The sequence below is a fragment of the Ceratotherium simum genome, chromosome 15, assembly GCF_057802395.1.
Source record: "Ceratotherium simum simum isolate JZ-2026a chromosome 15, ASM5780239v1, whole genome shotgun sequence".
Taxonomy (NCBI): Eukaryota; Metazoa; Chordata; class Mammalia; order Perissodactyla; family Rhinocerotidae; genus Ceratotherium; species Ceratotherium simum.
The window spans coordinates 43,965,868-43,989,881 of NC_141914.1; positions in this window are offsets into that span (position 1 = coordinate 43,965,868).

A 24,014-nucleotide genomic window follows, 5' to 3' on the forward strand; every position below is an offset into this window, starting at 1 on the left:
TGAAGGTATATTTTATTATATAGAGGATAGTAAAGGTGACAGTCTGCAAACAGATCAAATCAAATATTAAGAGGAAAAAACATCAGCCCGACTGGAAAGGGAAAACACCCACATCGGCTGAAGAGAAATGACACAAATCAACCGGAAAGAGAAACACCAGGTTGACCGAAAAGAGAACACATCAAATCAATTACTTCATATCAAATCAATTACTTCACATCAAATCAGTTACTCACAACATCCACGCCCCACTGCCGGGAGAGCCCTGTCAATCGACGCGGCTGGGCAAGGATCACACGCCCTGGGCAAGGTGTCCCTTCCACAGGTGGAACTCTCACCCGGTCTCAGTTTCCAGCAGTTTTTATACCATCAGTAATTTTCAGAGTAAGCAATTACAGAGTTTGCAGAGCAAGCATTTAGTGTTCCCATGCACAAATGGTTATCAGTGGCGTACGTGCACTGAGCCCCCTGGCTAACGTCCCAGCCCAGTAGTTGCGTACGTGCATTGTTCTCTTTGGTTATCGTCCCAGCCCGGCACAGATGGCCAGTCCATCCCGTGCTACGACGCTCCAAGAGCCTTGAAATGTTACAACTTGCAACTCCCTCCGTGAGAGAAGGGCCAGTTCCCACCACGCAGAAAGCAGCCTTGTATTTCTTTTTTGTGCTGGTGGCTGTAGGTCAATGGAGCGGCCAAACATGGCTGTACTCATGTCAAGACACCCTATAAAAAAGTATTATTATTATTTTTAAAAATCAGCATTTATTTATATTTACCCACATATTTAGTCTTTCTATTGTTCTCATTTTCTTCCAGAATCTCTATGATTTCTCTGCATGAAGAATTCCTGTTTGTATTTTCTTTAATGTGATTCTGCTGCTTCTGAATTATATCACTATTTCTTTTGTGTTTTTTAATCAAAATCTTTATATTCTCTCATTTTTGAACAATATTTTCAATGATTGCAGAATTCCAGGCTAGAGAGATTTTATGCCCCCAATGCTTTTAAACTATCATTCCATTGTCCTTTGACTTTATCATTCATGTTCAGAGTCAACTATCATTCTTACTGTTGCTTTGAATGAAATGTATCATTTTCCTCTGTCTGATTTAAGATTTTCTTTATGTGTTTGTTTTTCAACACTTTGACTTTACGAGCTTAAGTGTTTGCTTTTTAATTTTGTTTAGGATCACAGAATTTCTTGAATCTGTGATTTCATGTCTTTGTACAGGTTTTGGAAAATTCTTAGCCACTATCTTTTCAAATATTGCTTTAACCCCACTTTCCCTCCCTCTTCTCCTTCTTGGACTCCATTTACACATATGGTAGACTTAAAAAAAATCATGTCTATACTATCTTATGCTCTATACTTTGATTTCTCTATGCTTTAGTCTGGATATTTTCTTCTGATATATCAGGATTACTAATTCTATCACTAATTTTTCTCTTTTGCTATTTCTATTCTGCTGTTAAACACATTCAATTCTAAATTTCAGTCATGTTTCCCATTTTAGAATTTCCACTTGATTATTTTTTTAATAATTTCTGCTTCTCTGTAAAAACTCCCCACCTCTTCATTTAATTTCTTTTAATTACATTTATTTTTTTGATTCTTGCTTATTTTTCTCCAGGTCTGCCTCAAAGCTCTCATTCTAGTATCACAATTATTTCATTCCAAGGCTAGTTCCTTTAACTCATAATATCTCTTTCTTTGTTTTGTCTCATTTTTCTGATATACAACCTCAAATAACTTTCTCAGAAACAGTGAATAAAAAGTAAAATTTATGAATTCTTACATGTCTAAAAATATCTCTTTTGCTCTCAACCTTGATCAATACTTCAGTTGAATCTCAAAAGTTGTGTTTAAAAAACATTTTCCACATGAATGAATTGTTTTATTTATCAACATCCAGTGTTGCTAATAGTAGGTATGATGCCAGTTTGTTTCTTTGTTCTTTTTCATTTGTAGATGAATTAGGGATTTGAGTGGGGCGACACCTGGGGCAACAGTCCAAAAAGATATAATCAGTCTCGCACTTCCAAGCCCACAGTCTCTCTTGCCTCTCTACCTGGGAAGTTAAACTCATGATTCCACTGAAGTTTTCTTGTGCATATTATGAAATATGGCTCTCTTTGCTTTGTTTTACTTTTCAATATGTTAATATGTTTCCAACTGCTTTCAGTCTTCCAGAAATGTATTTATCTCTCTCCCTTCTCACTCCTTAACATTGTCTCCCAGTATACTTCATCGTTTAGGGTTTATACTTTTTTAAAAAAGGAGTTTATTTCTGCATAGTATCAGAGGAATGAAAAGTAAATGAGTATTCTACATTTACTTTCTTAAGTCAGAACTCCATGTCACTTTTAAAATGAATAAGTGAGCAGGTAAATGAAGAGACATTTCATTACAGCCACTTACTTATGTTAAGCATCAATTGTAACATCACCATGACATATCCCAACTTTGCCTTCAGGATTTCTCGTTCTACTTTTTATTATGCCTCTTTGTTTTTCATTTTTGGGTGAATAATGAATGCAAGTTAAATAAAATAATTGTGGCCTGACCCTTTCTATGCCTACCTTTTTTCATAAGTCAGACCGGGAACTTGTGTTTCTTAAAGAACTTGGGATAAAAGGCTTTGACCAGAGATTCACCAGCATAATTTTAATTTTTTGAATCTCTATAAATTCTTCAATAGAGATAAATTTCAATGCCTTTAATGATTGGCACCACAGAATTGAAAGAACTTCAAAAAACCTCTGTCATCAATCATGCATGGCAGTTCTTTACCCAGACACATGTTAAAGGATTTAACGGGTTCTTGTGATGTGTGCGCCTTAAAATTTCTGAGTTTGATATAAAAGAGCTCACTAGGATATAATTAACTCAGAACTTAGACCCTTGTGCATAATTTAGAGGCAATTACAGTTCAAGGAAATAATAAGCCAACTTTTCAAATTCAAACAAAAAACAATCTGGAAAAATAGAATTAATCACTGGCAATTACTGAGTTAAAGTGTCTAACTTATTACCTGAAATACTCCCACGTAATCATGCATTCAACTTTAACTGAACCAGTAATTGTAATCATAATTAGGGATGTGCAGGCATTAAAAACGTAAAAGATCATAAAACACATGAAGCTACTATTTAAAAAAATAACTACTTAAACTTTCCACCTACAAAGTTTGTAATGTAGTTTAAAGTCCTTGGTTGTGCCTTACAATCTGAAACTTGCGATAACTTGAAATGATTCTCAGACACAATATAATTTTGTACAATTTTGGAACATAGGTTTGAAAAATCAAATAATAGAAATCCTGTTTGTTCCCGTAAGCATTTTTAACATTTTTTCTGAGACCTTATTTGGGTATTAATTGTATTTTAAAGCAACCAATATGCTAACTACAAATCCTTTGCAATATCTCATTAGCAGAGCCTGAGGTTAGCCTTTTTTATTTATCACTACATTTGAAAATAATAAAAATCATTTCAAATTTTTCATTAAATTCAACTAGCTTCTCCTTCCTCATTAGTTCAAATAAATGGAAATTTTACTATACCTAACAGTAGTTTTAAAACCTCTTCTCACGTAAATACTCATTAAGACTATAAAATGACATTTCTTCCTGTAATCCAATGTTAAGGAAAATTAAAAGGTTTAAAGATAATTGTGAAGATTTATTCATCAAGAGGGAATGTTTATTTCATTTTAAATAAAAGTCAGTTCTATGACTGCCCATAAATTGAAGAAAGCAGCATCCTTGCTTATCTCTTAGTTTCTGCACAAGTGAGTCTCCAGTTCAGATGTGTCCAGAATGCTGCCACCAACTCTGCACACTGTTCCTTTCTTTTCTCAGTTATCCTACCAACCTCCCTAAATTGAATTTTGGAAGGTTACTTTTTTATTATCATTATAAGTAAGCATTAAAAACAACAACTAGGGGCTGGCCCCATGGCGTAGTGGTTAAGTTCAGCACTCTCAGCTTTGGCGGCCCAGGTTTGCAGGTTCAGATCCCAGGTGCAGACCTACACCACTCGTCAGCCATGCTGTGGTGGCAACCCATATATAAAGTGGAGGAAGATTGGCACTGATGTTAGCTCAGGGCTAATCTTCCTCAAACGAAAAGAAAAAGGGGAGGATTGGCAATAGATGTTAGCTCAGAGTTAATCTTCCTCAGCAAAAAAAAAAAAAAAAAAAAAACTAAATTGCTTTCCTATATAAAAAGTAGTTCAAACTTAAAATGAAAAGACATTTTTAAAATATCAGTTATTTAATATTATTATGGCGTATTGTAGACATCAGTAAGTGGCTTCAGAGAGTAGTAAAATTTTAATATGAAGAATGAGATTAACTCTTGGTTAAAAAGCAAAAAACAAAAAAAGCAAATAAAATAACAACAACAAAAATACCCTAAAATAAATCTGTAGAACTATAGCTGAGGAGATTTAGGAAATGCTTAAGGCTAATAAAGAAAGATTAGGTTGTTCCCTTAGGACTTGAATATAGCCAAAGCAAGTCCAATCTAAACAATGAGCTGAAAATAAAGGAAAATACAAACTCAGACAAGAAGCCTGTGTATCGTCTAGCAAAAGATACACTATCACCAAGAGGAAGCCTGGGTCAAAAGCATCCAGAGGAAGCCATCTGTCTTGGTCATTGTATCCCTAGAGAGAAGATGATCAATCATGGCTAGCTCCATGGCCTGATGTCAGTAATTACCAACATTGTCCAACTACTCCCTTTGCTCTGATTCCATGCCTAACGAATACATTTCCTATAGTAATTTGGCTTTCATATAGACTTTCCTAGAAAGGAGAGGATGTGCTAATGAAAATACAAATTGTCTTAAACATGGTATGGTTAAATATCTCATTCTAAATCAATAAATAAGCAATCTTGTTTTTAGAGCTATATCTTACTAGTCTAATTATGGAAAACCTACATTATCAAATGAGCTTAATCAGAATACTGACAAAATTTGTGTTTTTTGTCCTGCAAGGCTGAGGATTGACACCTCGATTGTCATTTTGTGAGACCCAAATAGAGAAATCAGCTGGACTCCTTGTCAACACCTCAGATATTTACGTTTTCAGTTTAATTTCATAAATATGAAACAGTATTCCATGGTGTAATTGAGTGATTACTTTTGTACTTGTATTATTTCTTATTCATTTACTCAACAAATATTTATTGAGAAATTATACAGTCATGTCAGGCATCATGCAAAGCACTGATATGCCAAACAGATCTTGGAACATCCCACGATGGAATTTACATTCTACAACTAACTAGCAGTTCTCATCCATTGAGCATGTACTATGTGCCAGGCACTGTTCTAAGAACTCCGGTGACAATTATTCCATTTAATCTGTACAACCACTCAATGAGATGTTCTTATTTTTAGTCTCTTTTTTTATGGTGAGGAAGATTGGCCCTGAGCTAACATCTGCTGCCAATCTTCCCCTTTTTGCTTGAGGAAGATTGTCCCTGAGCTAACATTCATGCCAATCTTCCTTTATTTTGTACATGGGATGCCTCTACAGCATGGCCTGATGAGCAGTGTGTAGGTCCACGCCCGAGATCTGAACCTATGAACCCAGGGCTGCCGAAGTGGAGCACAGGAGCTTAACCACTGTACCACCCGGCCTGCCCCTCTTTTTTTTTTTTTCACAGATGAGAAAGCAGAAATAATTAAAGGTAAAATAACTTCTCAGAATCACACAATTGCAATACTAAGTCAGAGGCAGAGTCCATATAGTGTATGGATTCCCTGGTAAGAGAGAGAAATTAACTATACACACACAAAAATACCAATGTAAATGGTAATTAGTCCTATAAAAGACAATGTATAATGATCTATGAGGGTGATGTGAAATAAGACCAGATATGTAGGCAGGGAACAAATCATGAAGGATTTTTGTACCATGTTAAGGGGAAACCACTTAAGAGTCTTAGCAAAGAAGAGATTGGCTATTTTAAGAGATCCCTTTGATTGCAACGTGGAGAACAAAATTGAAGAGCATGGGTGGATGTGGAGAAACCATTTAGAAGGAATTTTAAGAAGCTAATGTATGGTGATGGATGGAAACTAGACTTTTGGTGGTGGGGCATGACATAGTCTATACAGAAGTCGAAATATAATTATTACACCTGAAATTTATACAATGTTATAAACCAATGTTACCTCAATAAAAAAAAAAGACAGAAACCAATGTGTAAAGACTGCATTGGAGGTGGCAGAGATGGAGAGAAGTTGACTGCTTAGCAGCATTGGGACACAATGTAACAGAACTCGCGCAGCGTTAGGAGAGAGCGATAGGTCAAAGGCAATTTTTAGGCATCTGACTTGCCCAGCTGAATAGATGGCAAAGCCACCCCTAAGACAGAGAAAGATAAAAATAAGCACATCTTCTAAATTATGCTTGCAAATCCTTCCTAATACCGTACTTTTTTAAATGTGTCAAATCATAGCCAATTGTTTCTTCACTTTCTGACTGTCAAAACGTATATTTCAGTGATGCCTTCTTTACAGTCTCACCATAGGTCTATGTTCTTATTACAAGGATGCAGGGAATGATCTCTGTCAGTCTAGAATACTGTTCTCATTTGTCCCTTCCTGAACCTTCCCCTTTTCTTTTCTTCCCCACTAGAAATTTATTTAAAAAAAAAAAAAACAACTTTATTTTCCATATAGTCCTTGCCCGCACACTTGCACAGCCTCCCCCATCATCAACATTCCCCACCAGAGTGGTATATTTGCTACAGTTGATGAACCTACATTGACAAATCATGTAAAGTCCATAGTTTGCATTACAGTTCACTCTAAGTGTTGTACATTTCATGGGTTTGGACAAATGTATAATGTAGCCATGGTTATAGAATATTATAGATTATTTTCACTGCCCTCACCCTCTATGTACCACTAATTCACCCCTCCTCTCACCCCTGGCAACACTGATCTTTTCACTGTCTCCACAGTTTTGCCTTTCCCCAAATGTCATACAGTTGTAATTATACAGTATGTAGCCTTTTCAGATTTGCTTCTTTCACTTGGTAATATGCACTTAAGGTTTATCCACGTCTTTTCATGGCTTGATAGCTCATTTGTTTTTAGTGCTGAATAAGATTCCTTTTTCTGGATGTACCATAATTTATGTATCTGTTCACCTACTATGGGACATCTTGGTTGCTTCTAAGTTTTGACAATTATGAATAAAGCTGCTATAAACATCCATGTGCAGGTTTTTGTGTGGACATAAGTTATTAACTCCTTCAATTGCTGGATTGTACGGCAAGAGTATATTTAATTGTGTAAGAAACTGCCAAATTGTCTTCCAAAGTGTCTGTAACACCTACTAGATTTTTAACTTCACTCATATTTCCAATATTTCTTGAGGACTTAATATTTGCCAGATATTGTACGCTGGAAATCCAGATCATTATTCAAGATTCTACCTAATAGCACCTCCTCCTGGAAATCCTCTCCCTCTTAACCCTACCTTCTTTCCAGCCCCTCAGATCTTTTCTTCAACCTGTTTTATAAGAATTCATTTGTTTTGAATTCAAACTACTTGTTGGCATACCTAACCCCTAACTCCATCTTTAAATATGTTTTGTATTTGTGTCTCTATTTTCCTCATGCCAAGCGTGGTTTCTTTTACACATAACAGAGGTTGTGTTTGTTGGTAGAATTATATTGATTAGAGATCTATAATAAACAAAATAATGCCTAAGTATGCAGATTTCTAATAAGAAATACTCAGTTGACCATGAGTTCAAATACATTAGAACTCATTACCAAAATATTATAATTATAAAAGTTGAAATTGTAGAAATTAAAGATACACATTTTTCTAAGTGCTGATGCCTCTTATAATATGTTTCCTATTTGAATGTTCCAAATATTTCCATATCACTGATTAAGTGGCTCAATTTTGCAGTGACTCCGAGAAGTGTTCAACCAATGCAAAGAATCATGCTTCAATAAGGAAGAGAAGAGCTTAATCTTCGTTTCAGATCCATGCCCTACATTTTCGAGTAGCGGTAATGACTGTCTTCACGACAGCTGTTTTCTATGGTTTCATCAGTTGATCTTGAGGAGCACAGTTCCTTGGAAATATGAAAACTAAAGTACATTTTCTGAAAACTTTGAAAAATAGGATGAAACATTAATCAAAACCAAAACAACCATCTGTAAGAGTTGTATCCTGTGCCTGGCGCTAGAACTATTACTGGTTACTGAAAGGAAGGATCAATTACATCAGTAATTCATCATTAGCCCTGAGGAAGTCTACTCGAGTGTTCTCACAGCTGATTGGAGTAGAGGCGAATCAGAGAGGGCTGTGAAGGACACAACTGCTGCAACTTTACATTGTTTGACTATATGCAGGTTCTGTTGTGAATGAAGCTCTGACACTTTGAAAAATCAGCCCATTAGTGGACATCAACCCTAAAACCAAAATTAGAGGAAAAAACTACAGTGAATGTCGTACAAAGAGAATTAAAAACATGACATTTACATAAACACCACTTTCTAATTTAATGACCTTAGGCAAGTTCCCTAATCTTGCTGTGCCTCCATTAACTCCCCTGTAAAGTGGGGACAATGATAGTTCCTACCTCCGATTGTTGCTGTGGGGATTAAGGGGTTAATACAGGCAAATTGCTTTGGATACATGGTCACTATCAATACGGGTGTTTTTGTTGTGGTAGTTGTTACTTCCCTGAGATGCCTTCCATTTTATTTAGTTAATTGTCTTTTACAATGTCCAATCCATGTAGGGTCTACAGCGGGGTGGAGGCCAGAATGATTCCTCTACTCTTTCAACTCATCCTCCTCCATGGCTCTTCAATAAGTTCACGTCTTTGTGTCTCTGTTTTTTATATCTGCTCTGGGGAGTACATAATTCCCCTTCATTACAAACAACCCCCCTATGGATGTCTTCTCTTCCCTTTAACCTCTGTCCTCCCAATCCCCAGTGTCCCATCTTTTTCTCTTCATTTCCTGATATGAAGTGGTCCTCATTTAGTTCCATTATGTTCCCATCTATCTAAGTAGGATGGAGGATGGAAGCGGGGAGGACAGGTGAACATCCATTAGAAGACCCTACTCCATTGTCAAGTTGAGCTTTCTCTTACTGTTCCTAAAAGTATCTCTATTCCTTCCTCACCTTGATTTTGTTGTCCTAGGTTTAAGGTCTGCTAGGCCTAAAAAAAATGGCTCTAGGAAAAGGATAATGTTAAAGGATAAAAAACCCTCTTCCAACAAATCACAAATGATCTTGAAAAATCTAGATCAAATCATGCCTCTTCCCGTTTAAAACACACTCATAGCTTCTCATTGTATTTAAGATGAAATCCAAACTTCACACTATGGCCAGCCAGACCCAGTATGATCTGGCCTCTGCCTACTGTTCCCACCTGTCTCTCACCACTCTCTCCTCCTCTGTGCATCACTGGCCTTTCCTCAGTTTCTGGAAAGTTTAGTCTCTCTGCTACTTCAATGCAGCTCTCTGAAACAATCTTCCTTCACCTCTTTCCCTGAATAATTCCTTTGTCTCCATCAGGTTTCAGCTTGATTGTCACTTTTGTTGCAAGGCCTTTCCCTTTCTGACCTCTCCACCTAAATTAAATTTTATTCATTTTTATAACAACTTGTGTTTCCCTCTGGAGTATCAGTCATAATTTATAATTATATATTTATTAGTTTGATAGAGTTCTAAATGTTGACCTCCTCCAGCAGGCTCTGCATGGACCATGTCTGTCTGGCTCATGGCTGTATCCCCATGGATTCAGGTGAATGTTTGTTCAATAAATGTGTCTATGAATTCATAGTGTGGAAAACACCTAAATGCATGGTGTTTAGAGTTCTACAGACATTACCAGCTGTGGGACCTGGGGCTGTTACTTCTCTGAGCCTCAGGTTCGTCATCAGCGAAATGGAATCATGTTCCTCAGTCTCATGATAGAATCTTATACAAAGTTCGCAGTGTTGGGACAGGTGCTTGGCAAATACTCAGGGACTCTCATCTGGCCTGCCTGCTGCCACCTTCGCCTCCCACAGTCTATTTTCATAGCCAGCGTGTAAAAAGAGAAGTTGGATCACACTATTCTCCTGCTTGAAATTCCCCAATGTCTCCCTATCTCATTCCAAATTCCTTGGAAACACACAGCCCCATTTTTGGCCCTCTCTCCTCCTCTCCCCCTCCTTCCCCTTCCCAATGTCCTCTCCTACCCACTCTTTCTCTCTCTCCTCCAGCCACACTGATCCCCTTAATCATCTTCAAGCATATTTCTGTCTCAGGCCCTTTGCATTGGCTGTTCCTTTCATTGGGAAAGTTCTTTTCAGGAATCAGAATGGCTGGCTTCCTCACCCTCTCCAAGGACTATTCTATTTTAATTGCAATCACTCCTTGCCCTCAGCACTCCCCACCCTCCTTGGTCTGCTTTACTTTTTGTCATATGGCTTATTTAGCCTTTAAAACACTAAAAATTACTTATTATGTTTATTGTCTACCTTGCCCCACTAGAACGTAAACTCTATAAGAACAGACATGTTTGTCTGTCACATTAATTGTGTATCCCAACACCTAGAACAGGATCTGGCCTAGAATAGGTACTTAACCAATATTTTTACTTAATAAATGTGGCTATTGTGTTACGATTATTACTATCATTATGTGGAGATGAATTCTATTTTCCTCAGGCACCCTCCTATGGATTCTGTCCCTTTTTCTGTAAAAGAAAAAGTCTAATTGCTTGTCACTATGATGCTTTCAAAACAATTTGTCCCTTCAGACAGTTAATTAAGGGCAAATAGCCAAAAATGGCCTTGCATTGTAAGGCAAATTGGGCTTTTTTGCCATTTGGTCAATCTTATCTGAAATATCCAGTTTTGCAAAATATTTTTCAAGGGATCCTCTCTTTTTCTAATTTGGCATTCTAGCTTTCCTGCCAATTTCTACATCTTATCAAAGCTGAATATTTATTTGCATTAAGCCACAAATAGAGAAAGCATCAGGACCTTTTCATTCTTCCCTGTCCCTCGGTCCCTACCCTGAGGCCCCATTAGGTGATTACGGGCCTGTCTCCTTGTGTATCTGGTCCGCTGTGCCTCACCACATCTTGATTTCCTGATTTTGCCTTACGTAATCCTGCTGCTTCTCAGTCGCTCACACTGATTTAGCTACTTGGCCTGATTACGGCTTTGATTGGCATCAATATTTGTCTTTTAGAACTCTATTTGATCTCGCTTTTCCAATCTGGTCCTGTTACACCTTGTTATAATTTCTAATTTCCCTTTAGGGGTGTCTTGGGCTTGAGACTGCGGGCAGGAGGCAAGAAGGGGCCACAATTGCAATGATCTAGGTGGTGGGAAGTTGATATAAAAATCAAGGGATTAATTTAGGTGTTAAAACACCTCATACCGTTCCCTGGCAGGATGGTCACATGAGAGATACAGGAGGAAAAGACTCCTTTGGGATGCAAAATTATGGAAGAGAATGAAAGCTGGTGAGAAATGAAGACAGTTGCTTTAGTTCCTCCAGGGCAGAAAGACCATGTATTACTTTACTTTTGTGTCCTAAGCACTTAGTGTAATGTCCAGTACAGAGCAGGTGTTGAACACATGTTTCCCGTTGAATACGCTGGTGAAGACGCATATATGGCAGTGGTACTTATTATAAATCTGCAGTGGATTATTATTGTTGCTATGTTGTTATTTCCATTAGAATTATATCATGACTAAGCAGTTAGCATAATCTAAGGATATGAGAGAAATATACAAACAATGTACGCTTTAACATACTTTCTATGGCAGAAAAAGAAGCGGACATGGGGGAGATAGAGCAAACTAGCTCGCCAGTGGTTAAATCCTCAGAAAGAGTCTCCTAGGGTTGTAGGGAGGATTAACTATGTGAACCCATTTGTAGCACTTACAAAAGGACTGCCGTAAGTGCTCAATAAATGTTAGATATCATAAATGCTAGTTACTATTTTACTATTTGTAGAGCTTTTTAAGAATGTATATTCCTGATTCTGATACTCAGGACTCACTTAGTAGGTCCAGGCTCAGGCAGCCAGAGTTTCAAAAGCTGCTAATGATTCTAAAGCCAGTCATTGCCCTACCCCCTCTAAGTCCCAGGAGCCCTGTGTGCTCACAGGTGAGAAAGACACTGCTGAGGAACTCTGAGCCTGGTTCCTGCTCTGTCATCTCTTACACCAGTCCCAGAGCCAGAGAGAGACAGGAGCCATATTCCTTTTCATGTCGTGTGTCATTAGTCTTAAAACTCCCAATGATTCTTGCCTGTAATGTATTTCAGAGGGGGGCAATCATAATGTTTAAGGGCACAGTCATTCGTCTTTCTTCAGACACGAGGTTTATACCTTGGAAAAACATCGTAATAACATTTTCATGATTATAGGTAGTATAGGGCCCTAAAGATAGTGAGAAAAACATCCAAATGCTAACTGTTCCTAGTGCTTCATGGGAATTTCCAACTCAGCATGTCCAAAATGAATTTCATTCTCTCCACTCCTTATCTGGCTTCTCTCACAGTATTCTTTTTCTTAGTTAAATGGCCCATAATCTAACCAGTCTCCCAACTTAGAAACCCAGGGTTTATCCCCATCTACTGTACCCTATGCACCTCAAACAGTAGATTATTCACATACATATGTATACATGTATATACATAAAACGCAATAGTCCCCTGCCTCGGCCCCTTCACCCCTTCTTCTGCCACAATGTCCTCTATACCACATCACTCCCCTGAAGCCCTCCATTGATGCTTCATGCCTACAGGATAATGTGCAAACAGCTTGGTACAGACTGGAAGGATCTCCGTAGCACACTGGGAAGCAATAGGCTAAGCAGTTAAGGAAATGGGCTTTGGAATCCTGCAGAGCTAGGTTGAATTATGACTTCTTCACTTCCTAGCTGTGTGATCTTGGGAAAGTAATTTTTCTATGGCTCAGTTTCCTCACTCATAAAATGGAGATATTAATAATGTCCTCATGGAGCTCTTGAGAATATTAAATTATGTACGGTGCTTAACATACCTAGTAGAGTAAGTGCTAAATAAATAGTGGTAGTTGTCATTGATACTGTTACTAGTTGCGGTAACATAATCTATCTTCCCTTTGTCTTTTTAGGCCTAACTTCACCTCAACTTTCCTGTTTCTCTCCACTTCCCCGTCTGTCCTCTGTACTCTAGTCACATCAGACTTCTCAGCACTCTGAACACGTCCTTCTCTATCACAGCTCTGTGACTCTGCACGTGTCATTATTTCTTCCTGTATTTCCCCTTTCCACATTCTCTAGATAGTAAATTCCAATTCATCTTAAAGACCCGCTTCAAATAGCACTGCTTCTCTGAAGCTCTTCCGGCTTGTCCCTCTCTTTATAACTGCACTCAGTTCACATTTCCATTATAGGTAAAAGGTGGTGTTGTCAGGGATGCTCTGCTTAATCAAAGACTAAATAAACTCTTTAAGTGATAAAAAAAGGTAATCCTTTAAAAAATAAATACTCTGTAGAAATGCGATAATTTCTATTGCAGTTCAGGAGATTAAAGACTTCTAAGAAAAATGATGAGCTGGCATGATATATTTTTATTATTTTTATTGAAGCTTCAAAATAGATTCTCCCTTCTGCAGTTTCTTTTGGAGTTCTATATAGCATCTTGGAATCTGATACATCAATAAATATTTACTCTACAAGTGTTATCTGCAAGACACTGCTCCAAGTCCTATTCAGATCATTAAAAGTGCTATGCCTAATAAAACTGCATGCTGTCATTTCACACTGACAGATGGTTTTCCCATAGGAAATAAGGACTATCAATAACGTTCTTCATAGACACAGATTTTGGATAATGGTACTGTGTCAGCAGATCCATTAATGATTTTTTCATTTTGGTGGCATGATGTCATAATTAGGCATTAATGATACAGTTTGGACTCAATAAGCTATTCTATAAAATCCTTGCTCATAAGTAATTGACAATAATTGTGAACAAACATTCTGTTTGGTTGTTTGCCGTTTGTAACAGTGGATGGAACAAACTCAGCTATATAGGGTGCAGTTGCTCTCTCCACTTGTCCCAGTGGACAGGTAATTGCCTTCAGGAAACCAGCAAAGGTGGGTGCTAATCGGGATTACTTCCCCATGACAGAAAGGACCTTTTCAGCCATCCAGCAGGCAGGAGGATGTTTTAGAGCAGTTCTGCTGTAGACACCTTTCCCTTCAAATATTATCCTAATATAAGGGTTTTCTTTCCTTCCTCCCTCCCTTCCTTCCTTTCTTCTTTTTTTAATGGAAAAGAAGTAGGTAGGGAATTGAAAATTAAACTGTATTTAAGATTACTAAAGGCCATTTTCTCATTTCTTGTCATTCTGTGGGAAAGGAAGAATATTCCAAGAGGTTTCCATGGAGTGAATTTTTTTTTAAAGGCCAAGGATTTACAAACAATTTGAGATGTGTTAAGACTATCAACCAGCAGTTGATTGTGGCCTCAAAATCAGGCTTGTCTTTTCTGGATTGTTAGATTTACACAATGTAATAAAGTGACTCTGAAAACTACTAGTTCCACAATCCACTGTCACAGGAGGCTTTATGGCCAGCAGCACGGTTGCTTCAGAATGGCCCACAGCACATGATGGTAGAAATATGTGTTCTTCCTACCGTATTTACTTAAAATAATAATAGTTTTGTTTTAAAATTAAATACCTGTTTTGTGTTGAAGAACTATATCAGACACTTAATATGCATGACCTTTTAAAATATTTAATATAACCCTGTTGAAGAGAATCTGAAGCTTACTGACCTAGAACCTGGCCAAGGTCACACAGCTAGTAAGTGATAGAACTGAGTTTAGAACCCAGGGGCACTAGAATCTAAATTCCCTACTTCTCTTCGTGGCTTCCTGCCCTCTGTGGTGAAGGAAATTTTATCCTATTCTGAAAGGAATTATTTTATCTCACTTTAAAGAAATCTACTATTTGGTGGTTTGTCGTTGCTGATATTCTTTTCTTTCCCCATGGATATTTTTCTGACATCAATTTCAAGGGAATAAAGATTAAGGAAAGACTATAAATCAACTAGCGCTACTTCAATGAATAGAATTTTTTTAAGATCCATACTCCCTTTCTTAAGGCTGTTGTTTATGAGAAAGCAATGGCTCATTTATTTGCAGTTTAGCTTTTGTGTTTTAATTGTGCAATGAGGCGGAATTCTAGGAACTTATTCTACGTATGTTTCTAACAAAGAGCCTTTTGTAGTCTAGAATTGAAAATATTTGTGGATGATGACAATAATGATGTTTTAATGGACATTTATTGAATACATTATTTTAAAATGTCTTGATACGTGCTATCTCTTTTAATAATATAATAATTGTAAGAACAAAGTATTACTATTTGTTTTACATATAAGAAAACTAACTCATCAGTAAAATAACTTGTCTAAGATCACAGAGCTGGTAAGAGGCAGAAATGGAATTTGAATCCAGGTGTGTCTAACTCCAAAGGTTCTCTTTTTGTAATATTAAATGGCCTGTCCCAGAAAAGGAAAAAGTCATCAATAGTTAGCAGTGCCTTCAGTTAAAGTAACAGAAAGTCATCCAGGATGATTCAACCAAATAGTGATCCATTGTTTACATAGACCAAGAAGTCCAGAGTTGAGCAGTCCGGCACTAGCATTGTTGCTCAAGGAAATCATTAAGAAATGAGGCTTCACATGACTTCTGATCCACTCTCCTTAGAATGTGGCCTCAATACCCATGATTAGAGATGTGACTCCCCTCTACTTGTCATCAATCCTTCACTCCAGACAAAATGAAGTGGCGAAAGGTGAAAAACAAAAGGTTCATGCTAGCTGAATCTATTCTGTTTTATCGAGAAAATAATAGCTGTCCCAGCAGTGTCACCTGGTGACTTCCTCTTACTGACTAGGACAGTGTCATATGAGCACCCTTTATTATAAGAGAACCTGGAAAACTGATATGGATTTTAGCTGCACCATGGGGTTCCGTTCAAAAAGAAGGATAGATCTGGGGTTAGTAGGCAGCAGTATCTGGCGCAAAAACTGATAGTTGGGAAAACGAGAACTAGACCTCAGTAAAAAATTGGGAGAGAAATATACGAAGATTAGAAAGAGATGATTCATTATTTCTCATAGAAAAATAAATTGGACAACTAGATAAAAAGGATTATAAGGGAGTCATTTACTCAACTACTTCAGTACATTTTTTGTTAATCTCCCTATTGGTCTAATTATTTGGGTACCAAAAAGCAGTATCCTACTGACAGCTAGATGATCCCGTTTATACCGCAAGAAAAAGCCCACGTAGGACACTCAAATACAGCATAAAGATTCAATTGGAGAAACAGTCCCTTGGCCATGAGGGTGATTTCAGAAGTAATCTATGGCCCTACCCATACCCAAGTCATCAGTCAAGTAGACAAATCATGGCTGTAGACCCCAGACTCTTTAGAATCATTGTCGTAGTGCTTTGAGAGTCAAACATTTGCACCTCTGAGCTTGAGGGAAAAAAAGAAAAGAAAAGAAACTTTCAGAAGAAAGAGCTCATATAATCAACTCCTGCTAAACTGGGCTTGGTTATATTGATAATCTGCTGCGCACTCAAGCTTGAGATATGTTGAACTTTGTCTATTGATGAAAATAAGTCCCTTTTTTTCCGTCTCCAGGGTAGACTTAGATATTCATTATAATTATTTTTTGCATGTTAAATACATGGGTTATATGTGCATCTATATACATAAGGAATGTTATAAAGAAGAGTTGATGAGAGGGAATTAGAATATCTTCCCACCCCAGGATCAAGCTTAACAACACAGAAAGAGCAGGAGTTACAGCACATGTGCTAAAATTGGAAGATGTGCACAGCCCTGTGCATGGAGCTCTTGCAAATTCACAAAGCTCTCCACATTTTTCCAAGATTCCCTTGTGAAACTTTGACCCTGTGCTCCCATAGCAGCTGGTGCATTCCTGTATTAACATCTGTCTCACTGTATTTAATTATCAGTGTACATATCTGTCTCCTCCAGAGGCTGTGAGTTTCTTGAAGACAGAAGCAGCAATCTTGAATATCTTTGTACCTACATTTTCTGGTCTTCCCTTTAGAATTATTTTCCAACCACACCCATCATCCCCAGTATTTCTCTGTTACTTCCTTTGGAGCACTTTCTGCAAGTTTTATTTACCAGTACAATGCTCAGTACCTAGCATATTTTCTGATCCACAGAAATATAACAACCCAGTATAGAACAACAATACAATATAAAATGCATTATATGGTGAAAAACAAATGCTGGCCTGCCAGTCAGGAAAGCTGAGTTCCCACCTCACCCAAGTAACCTTGGGACTAGGGGAAATGTATTTTCTCTAGGCCTCAGTTTCCAGAGATTGAATGAGCTCTCAAGGCCCTTCCAGCTTTATGACTATGGTTCTCTAACTTCAGAATCAAGGCAGAAACAATGGCTAGAGGGGCCCAGGGGCAGGAGAAAAAGCCTGGAGCAGAAAGGATCCAAAGCTGATAACGCTATTATTGCAAAAGGCTGGTGGTCCTGTGATGCATCCACGGAACTAGACATCTAGTACTCAGTAAGGCAGCCTTCACCTGTGCCCTGTTCAAGCCACCTCCTTTTAGATGCATTGTCCCCATTGCTGGTCTCTGTGATTTAAGGGATTCCAAAGCAATTAAAATAATTATGGGGATAGGAAAATAATCCCTCTGGAAAGAGAAGGGGAACTAGGATTATTTAGTAACAGAAAGAAAGGGCTAGAAAACAACTCTCACAATGTTCTCAGTGCATGCGGAGTTATTGAAAAGTTAACAGAAGCAACTGAAGCAAGAGAGAGTTTGGTTAGTCCTAGGGACCACATAGGAAATTGAACTTAACAACAATATACAAGGGATCCAGCCCTCATAGCCTAGCGGTTAAAGTTCAGCGTGCTCTGCTTCGGCAGCCCGAGTTCGGTTCCCAGGCGTGGAACCACACCACTCGTCTGTCAGTAGCCAAGCTGTAGCTTCAGCTCACATAGAAGAACTAGAAGGATTTACAGCTAGAATATACAACTGTGTACTGGGGTTTTGTGGTGAGAAAAAAGAGGAATACTGGCAACAGACGTTAGCTCAGAGTGAATCTTCCCCAGAAAAAAAAAAAAAGGCAGTATACAAAGGACATTCTGAATTTTCCATCTCTAGACTCTTTAAGTTGTTTGGGTGAAGACACAAGTAGAAACAGAAGGCTAAACCAATGACTCTTCCAAACCTTCCAGATCTAAAAGTCTGTTTTAAAAGGAATCCTTTAAAAATAAAATCAGAAAACATCTATTTGGTTATCCAGAATATAAAGTAATTTCATTTTCTCTTTACTACTTAATTGACTCTCTTGCCCAAAGCACATTTCAATTCTGAGTCTCAATAAAGCTACGATGGTAATCATAAAAGCTTTAAGAGTATTCATATCTCATTTCATTACTGTAAAACCACTGCCCAAATCCTACCTATTTCTATAGGCTAAAAACAGCTACTACAGGAGCAATATCTACTCTACTAATCACCACTAATAGCTCTTAACCCGATTGAGAGTACTGACACACCATCATTACCATGCAACTGGATACACAGAGTAATGTTAGAAGGAATGTGTTAAATTGTACATTTCAGGGACATTTTCTTAAAGAGATTAGCACCAAGGCCTGCTCTTACAAAGGAATAGAAAAAGAACTCAAACTCCTTCTGAGGGTTGTGAATACAGGGGCCTATAAAATGATGCCCCCAAGAACTTGGAAATGACAGAGTAAGACTGGCTCTGAGAGTTAAACAGAGAGATCAAAGCAGAGCAGAGCAAATATGCAAAGTTGCCTCTAAGGGACAGAGTGACTCCTAGGCCTGCAGGGTTTGACTAAGGCCAGATTAACAGTTTGAACATTTCTAAAGATAAAATATTGGACTCACAGACGGTTTGTCAGTTATAGAAGCACAGAAAAAGTTAGAACTTGGAAGTGTCTAGGGCACCGTGGGCATCGCTTCTTAGCCAGGTTAGTCTTGTAGATTTAGTAAGGTGAGAAAATGCACTCAGCATCCTCATGTCGATTAATCACTACGTTGTTGCTCTGGTATGTATTTTGGCTTTGCGCACTTTTAAGTCAAAGTGAGTTCAATTGATACAGCTCTATCTCGTTCACTCTGATATCGCCAGTGCCCGGTGCGGCACCAAACAGTGGATGCTCAGTATTTTTTTCAATTGAAATAATAGTCTTGAGACCTGACAAGGGCGAACCAATGGGCCTTTGAGTCCAAGATTCTGGAATGTAGGCCAGAACTGAGCTAAGGATCATTAACTTTATCAGTAGAATAATTTGGGGCGGATCTTCAGCAATCCTATTTTATTGGCTTAAACAATTAAATTTCTGTCTTTAGAAAAATCTTCTTAACCAAAACAGAGCAGCTTAAAGGGAAAGGTGCCCAATAAAACAGAATGTAATGATTTATTTTAAAGGAAGGAACTGGCTGTATTAGGAGTTAAAAAATATAAGTTTAATTCTTCCCAATAATTATCCCTCTGAACTTTGATATCCTTTACCATTCTAAACCACAGTTTACTCATTACCAAAATCAAGTATCAGAAATAGTTAATCTCTGATGTCCCTTCCAGAACCAAGATATCTTTTAAGAAAAAAGAAATAAGTGATAGGTTAGATCTCAGATCAAGGCTTCCAGCAGCAACTAGGGCAAACTGGCAACAAGATTTCTTACAACGTCATATGAAAAGTTTGATATATAAAAACCTTGGTGACGATTCTATCATTCATAGCGTATATATTCAATAAATATTTTAAAAGTATATTTATATTAAGTATATTTATAGTGAAATATATTTAGTAAATGATTAAAATGTAGATAATAATTGCACAAAGAGATTTCTCTATGTGCTGATAATGTACGGTTTTTTGGCTTCTGCAAGCTAAACTATTCTAATACCTTGAACCCTTTCTGATAATGTCAATTGTTCATCTTCTGAATTATTTTTATTTTACATCTTCTTTCTGCATATAAATATCCTATCTTTCTGTTAAATTATAAAGTCCAGAATTGGACACAATCTTTGGTGAGAACCCATTCATCTAAGTATGGACTGGAAGAATAACAATTATTATTGTTCTTCTAGGCTATACTTATACTTGAGTATCCAAATGTCATACTAGCTTACATTTTACCACTCTTTAAAATGTTATCTCTTTTACCTCCAATCTTCATAACAGCACTAATGGACATGTTTTAACCGGATTTTACACTAAACATTATAAAAGAAGCATTTTTCCATGTTGTCACAAATTCTTCTAATTGTTTAAATGGCTTAATAATATTCCATCATGTCAATTTATCATAATTTACTAAACTATTTCTTTTTTTTTCTTTTTGATATTTTGATTGTTTTCTTGCTGTTGCTAGCAAAAAATAAATAAATGAAATAAAAAGATAAAATATTATCTTGTGCCTTCTCTTTTTTGTTCCTGATCAGTCTGGCTAGTGGTTTATCAATTTTATTTACTCTCTCAAAAATCAGCTTTTGAGTTCATTGTTTTTCTTGTAGTTTTAGTAAGATTTACTATTATTTGTCCATTTTCTATTTCATTGATTTCTACCATGATCTTTATGTTTATTTCTTCTGTTTACGTTAGGTGTCATTTGCTCTACTTTTTCTGGATTCTTAAAATGGAAGTTGAGATCATTGGTTTCAAACATTTTCTTGTCTGATGTGGGTGTTTATGGCTAAAAGTTTTCCCTCTAAGTAATACTTTAGCTGCATCTCACAGATGTTGACATATTGTGTTTTCATTTTCATTTAGGTCAAAATACTTTCTAATTTTCTGTTTTATTTCTTTTTTACCCAAGCTTTATGTAGACGTGCTTTACTTAGTTCCCAAATATTTGTGTATTTTTCCAGATGTCTTTACTTATTTCAAGTGTGGTCAGGGAATACACTTTGTATGACATTATTTTTTAATTTATTGAAACATTTTCTGACCCAGAATATGGTCTATCTGGGCAAATATTTCAAGTACACTTGAAAAGAATGTGTTTTCTGCTGCTGTTGAGTGGAATGTTCTATAACATGAATTAGGTCAAGATAGTGCTGTGTAAGTCTTCGTTTATATTAAATTGTTAGATTGTGTTGTGATTGTCTATCTATGAGTTCTATCGATTTTTGAGAAAAGGTTATTAAAATCTCTGGCTATAACTGTGGATTTGTATATTTTCCTTACAGCTCTTTCACGTTTTGCTTCATGTATTTTGATGCTCTATTATGAAATTCATGAATGTTTAGAATTGCTATGTACTCAGTAGATTGACTCTTTTATCGTTATAAAATGACTCTCTTTTACTTTGGTAATACCTTTTTTTTGAAATCTACGTAGTCTTATATTAATATAGGCATTCCAGCTTTTTTTTAATTAGTGTTACCGTGGCATATCTTTCTCCATCCTTTTATTTTTAATCTATTTGGTTCTTTATATTTAAAGTGGGATTTTTGTAGGCAGCAAATAGTTGTCATTTTTTTAATCCGATATGGCAATCTCTGTCTTTTAATTTGATATTTAGACCATTTATATTTAATAAAATATGTGGTAAGGGTTTAAGTCTGCTATCTTGCTATTTGTTTTTTATTTATCCATTCTGTTCTTTGTTCATTTTCCCTCTTTTACTGCCTTCTTTTGGATTAAGTATTTTTACAATTTCACTTTCTTTGCTTACTTTTACAGTAACTATTGTTATTTTACTCATTGCCTTAGGGTGCATAGAATGCATCGTTACCTTATCACAATATCTCAAGTGACATTATATTGCTTCTCAAATAGTGTAAGAAACATAATAAAATACCTGGATTTCTGTCCTCCCAGCATTTGTATTATTGTGAGAACAATATATATAACTTCTACATGTTATAAACTCCACAGTACGTTGTTATCACTGTTGCTTCAAAGTTAATTTTCTTTTACCATTTTTGATGCATTTTTGAAGAGTGGCATACCTGGAGAGAATATGGAAGCTCCTTTCCCTTCCCCTATACCTATATGCATATCTTCTATCTGGATGTTCATCTGTATCCTTTACCATATCCTTTTATAATAAACCTCTAAATCTGTTTCCCTGAGTTCTATAAAACATTCTAGCAAATTATCAAACCCAATGAGAGGGTTGTGGGAACTCTGATTTATAGGTGAGACTGGCTTGTGCTTGGCATCTGAAGTGGAAGAAGTCTTGTGGGACTGAGCCCTTAACCTGTGGGATCTGATGGTAATTCCATGTAGATAGTGTTAGAACTGAGTTGAATTGTTGGACACTCGGCTGGTGTTGCAGAATTGCTTGGTGTGGGGAAAAAAATCCACACATTCAGTGACCAGAAGTGAAGTATTCTGAGAGTAAAGGGAAAAACAGGGAGTTTTTCCTATACACATATTCACTCTACTTGTATGTTTAAAATTATCTACATTAAAAAATTAAAACATTTCAACCTTCATAAAACATATATTCTAAATTATCTGCATCTTCTATAAACATAATATAGTTGTGTGACTTTTTTAAAGGATTTTTACTTAAAATTTTTATACCAGTTGAAAGTCCTGTCTGTGTAGAATAAAAGTGCCCATTACTCTTTTCTTAATACTACTGGTTTGGAAAACAAAGATATATTTTGCTATTTATTGTTTTGTATAGAGTCTATTATACCTTCAAGTTTTTCCCATCATGACTATAGACCTCATGATTTATTTAATGTCTTTCTTTTCCCACAGGGGTTAGTGTCTTGAACATAAAAGGCATTCAGTAATTATTATTGCTTAAAATTTGTTTCTAAAACTCTATAATCAAGAGTTATAGAACACTGAGTGGAGTGAGGCAGTTTGTTGACAACTAAGGGCAATGAAATCATAGTAATTCAATTCAAATTTGGGGGGAGCACCTACTACAAGAAAATCCTATGGTGGCAAATCTAATGTCAAGATAAATAATTACAGTCTCTGCCCTAAAAGGTCTCATCAGATAATGGAAAATATGGACACATTGTGGTAAATGCCATAAGAGAGGGGGATAAAAGTGCTGTTTAAAAATGGGGGTGGGGGAAAGAAAGAAAAAGAGAGAGAGGATTCCCAAAGGATAAATCCAGGAGGGCACATCAATTGCAGTGGGCAATGGATCTGAAGTCTCATTGCTTGTGGCCTTGGAATCTGAGCAGGACTTCAATATTTGGACAAAAGCCTGCAGGCCAAGAGAGATGGAGGATGATTTCAGAGGAATGACTCTTTTCCTATGATTCTGTAATAAGCCATGAAGCTCATGTCTACTTTATTTATTTAAAATACAAAAGAGCAGGCCGGCCCCGTGGTTAGCAGTTAAGTGCACGCGCTCCGCTACTGGTGGCCCGGGTTTGGATCCCGGGCGCGCACCAATGCACCACTTCTCCGGCCATGCTGAGGCCGCGTCCCACATACAGCAACTGGAAGGACGTGCAACTATGACACACAACTATCTACTGGGGCTTTGGGGGGAAAAAGGAGGAGGATTGGCAATAGATGTTAGCTCAGAGCCGGTCTTCCTCAGCAAAAAGAGGAGGATTAGCATGGCTGTTAGCTCAGGGCTTAACTTCCTCACAAAAAAATAAAATAAAATAAAATACAAAAGAGCAAGAATAGTATATCTCTTCTTTTGTAATTTGTTACAGTGTTTTTTTTATTTTCATGGTAATATAATAATATTTTAGTTAAATGACAGTCTAATTTCTTTTTTTTTTTTTTTTTTACAAATATCACAAATACTTGAGTCAAAGGTGACATTTGGTCTTTTGACGTTTTGTATTCAGCCATCCAGAACAAGACAGTTTGTATCACCAAATATTACCTTTTGAAGCACTCAATAAGGAGTGGGGGCAGAAAGCCTATGTTACTATGAAGAGTGAACCATCAGATAAATTCTAATCTTAA